Here is a 3788-nt window from a genome sequence, read left to right on the forward strand (position 1 = left end):
GCTTCCCACAGAGCAGGGAGCCTGATGCAGGGATTGATCCCAGGACCCTGGGACCACGACCTGAGCCGAAGGCAGACGCTTAACGACTGAGCCACCCAGGCACCCCTCTTCATTTTTTTTTAAAGATTTTATTTTTAAGTAATCTCTACAACCAACGTGGGGTTTGAACTCACAACCCTGAGATCAAGAGCCACACACTCCATTGACTACAACAGCCTAGCACCCCAGCATTGTCTCTTCAGATTCGACCTTTAAGAGACAGAAAGAGCCCTTGACTTCAAACAGTTTAGGCCCTTCAAAAACTCCAAGGCCCAGGCTACCTGTTGGAATGAGAGGGAAATCAAAGAAGAAAACAAATTAGTATCTCTAAAAATAACCTTGCCAGACAAGTAACAGAAACCCAACTGGGCTGCCCAGGGAAGACAGGAGGATTTATTATAAGGTGTCTCCCGGGGGTGCCTGTGTGGCTCAGTCAGTTAAGTCAGGGTCCTTGGATCAAGCCCCATGTCAGAGCCCCACATCAAGCCCCATATTGAGCCCCACCCCCATGGAGCCCCACATAGAGCCCCATGTCGGGCTCCCTGCTCAGCGGGGAGTCTGCTTGTCCGTTTCCGCTCCCCCTTGTGCTCTCTCTCTCAAATAAATAAATAAAATCTTAAAAAAAAAAAAAAGGTGTCTCCTAGAGGCCAAGGATAGGCTCCAACCAGGTTCTCCAGGGACTAGGACTTGGACTGGGAAAGTGGCAGGAACCAGGGAGTTGCGTCTCTCTCTCCCATTCCGTACCTGCACCTGCTTGCTTCCTCTCTCCACACACTGGCTCCCCCACCTCTCAGCACGCATGACAGAGAATGGCTGTCTCAGAATCTCAAGCTTTATACCACCTTCTTAATTTAGGTTCAGTTCCTGGGAGAGATTGTGAGTGGGTCAGCCGAAGCCAGGGATTGGGGCCCCCCAGGGCCATCATGGGGTAAGGGTCTCACGTCCTATGAGGGGAGTCTTCGTTTAAGGGAGTCATGGTGGGTTGGGCTAATATCCCCACAACATCTCCTCTACCCAGATTAGAACAAGTACCCTTTTCTATATTATCATCCCAGGAGCCCTTGCACTGGCTCTGGTCCTCCTGCAGATCTGTCCCTGGTGTAGGTGGCCCTGCGCAGACAACTGAGGTGGTCCTGAGCAGCCGCTTCCTGAAGACTCACCACTGGATCCTGAGGGAAGGTACCTTCTAAGGATGTCCCAGTGTCAACAAGATAGAGGGCACCATGTGCAGGTGTTCATGATGGAGAAGACGGAGGGTACTTGTGGACTGTGCCTCTCTGTAAGCAAGCTGGGAGGGGCTGCCTGATAAGAATGGGGGAGTCTGTGGGGGAGGGGTGGGGTGTGGCGAGGACTGAGAAATGGGTGATTGGGCACCAGTCATAATTTTACATCTATTTGACTGAGGAATAATTCTTTGGAATGGAGTCAAGTCTTTTTTGGGGAAAAGACCACGTTGTCCTCCATCAGACTAGGAACACCCTTATAAATGATACCATGTTTGATGGACTGGGATATTGGTTTCCAAACCTGACAGCCACACAACCCTTTAAAATAATAACAACTGCAATCACAACCAATATTTATTAATTTCTTGCCAGGGGAAGTGGGTCAAAATCTTTTTTTTTTTTCAATTAACAATAATCGCGCCTCGGATAAACCTCATTGGCTACGATACTGCCACTGTGCAAAGCTAAAGTCTTTTTTTTTTTAAGATTTTATTTATTTATTTGAGAGAGAGAGCGAGATAGAGCAAGCACCAGTCAGGGGGCGGGGCAAAGGGAGAGGGAGAAGCAGGCTTCTTCCCGCTAAGCAGGGAGCCTGATGTGGGGCTGGATCCCAGGACCCCAAGAGCCAAAGGCAGACGCTTAACCAGTCAAGCCACCCAGGTGCCCCATCGAAGTCTTTTTTATGCACTATCATTAAATCTTCACAAAAATCCTGTGACATTCCCATTTTACAGATGAACAATCTAAGTCTCAGAGAAGTGGACAGATTTTTTCCAAGTTATACAGTTATTAACAGAGCTGGTTTGTGTTCCTAACTGCTCACTGATGCTGCTACCTCCCTTCTTTGGAAGAGATCTTACATAAAACCTAAATATAAAAACAAATGTATAAAAACAGGGCAGCTCTGATTGAATGGAGGAGGAGGAAGGATTCCCTGCTGAATCAGCTTCTCTCCAACATGTAGGTGGGCTTCATGCCCCTTCAAGGGAGGCTCTAGGGCTCTTGAGATCACTTTGAAAACCAGACTTTGTCCTAAAGGGGTGATTTACTTCCTCCTAGTGTCTACCATTATCTCTAGCTCTGCCACCCAGAGAATCATGGGGTGTCTTGCTTAGGCCATGGGACAGAATTGGCAGTTTCAGTGTACAATAACTAAGTCCCCAGAACTATGCCCCCAGAACTCTCCATCAGTGTTCTTTGTAATAAACTGCAGTATTTATATCAATAAAACACCTCATTGTGATTCTCTAAAAAAAAAAATCCTCTGGAAACAATAAAATACCAAAAAGATACCTAAATCTTGGGGTAGGGGTCAGGACTTGGCAATTTTAACAAGCACTCCGGTGATTATTTTCCATGGGATTCTAAAATGCACACTGAAATTTGAGAACCACTGGCACACAGGTGAAGAACATGGGCTCTGGAATCAGAGAAATGTTGAACTCTGGCTCTGTTACTTGCTTTGGGCAAGTCTTTTAACTTTCTAAGCCTCAGTTTACTCTTCTGTAAAATGGGAACTAATAAACAGAACTCTCCTCAGAGAGTTGTGATCAGGCCCCAGTACCTGACGCACAGCTCATGCTCAGCCATTACGTTTTTTTTAAAAGATGTATTTATTTATTTATTTATTTTCTTTACAGAGAGGGGGAGAAAGAGAGAGCCTGCGAGTGCAGGGAGGGGCAAAGGGAGAGGGAGAGAGAGAATCTCAAGCAGGCTCCCCGCCGAGCGGGACACAGGGCTCCATCCCATGATCCTGAGATCATGACCTGAGCTGAAACCAAGAGTTGGACGCTTACCCGACTGAGCCACCCAGGCACCTCACTTCAGCCATTGCTTTTATTTAAATAAACAACTTGCAGCCAATGAGGACAGGAGAAGGTGTTTCTCCTGGAGATGTGAGGGTAATGGCTGCCTCCCTGCTTTTTTCTAGACCAACAACAGCTACACCCTTCATTCTCTGGAGATGCCCCTCCTGCAGATTCACCCTGGCTTCATCAGTACTGACTGTACAAGGCTCAGCTTCAGCTGCACATACCTACTCTGGTGGTGAATGTCAGCCAGATCCAGTCTAACCCAGTGGTCTTCCCATGAGTTCTTTTCTATCAGCTGCCTCTCAGGCTGGGCCCTGTGAAGCTTCCAGAGTTCTCATTGCTACATCTAATCCAGGCAAAAGGAGTCGTCACTCTCAGGATGTTGGCCCCCCATGCCCAACCACCAATCATAGGTACGTCTTAGGTTGAAACTCAAAGCATTAGTGGAAGAAAAAAGATGCTTCCATGAAGTAATGCATTATGGGTTGTTTACGTAAATTGCCATGGGGTAGGTTGGCTTGGATGGCTTCAAGGGTCCTAGGTGGCCCCTCATTTTTCAGGAAGTCCAGGACGAAGGTTAGCTACCAGTGCTCAGTGACCTTGGGTGCCAGGCAGAAGGTGAGTGAGTATCCCTCCCTCTGTGGTTTCATGGTGAAAGTCTCACTCTCGTCTCTCTCTAGATATGGAACCATCCATGGTCTGGGCACTGGGG

General features: G+C 47.6%; 1 non-coding gene across 1 annotated transcript; it reads right to left on the minus strand.

Moving 5' to 3' along the window:
• Positions 1 to 1597: 1597 nt before the first annotated feature.
• On the minus strand, positions 1598 to 1731 carry LOC115937408 (U4 spliceosomal RNA). The gene has a single exon (XR_014145010.1). It is a non-coding gene; the product is annotated as a U4 spliceosomal RNA (small nuclear RNA).
• Positions 1732 to 3788: the final 2057 nt, after the last annotated feature.

The sequence above is a fragment of the Leptonychotes weddellii genome, chromosome 4 (assembly GCF_054177405.1).
Source record: "Leptonychotes weddellii isolate Sample4059 chromosome 4, ASM5417740v2, whole genome shotgun sequence".
In the NCBI taxonomy this organism is placed as follows: domain Eukaryota; kingdom Metazoa; phylum Chordata; class Mammalia; order Carnivora; family Phocidae; genus Leptonychotes; species Leptonychotes weddellii.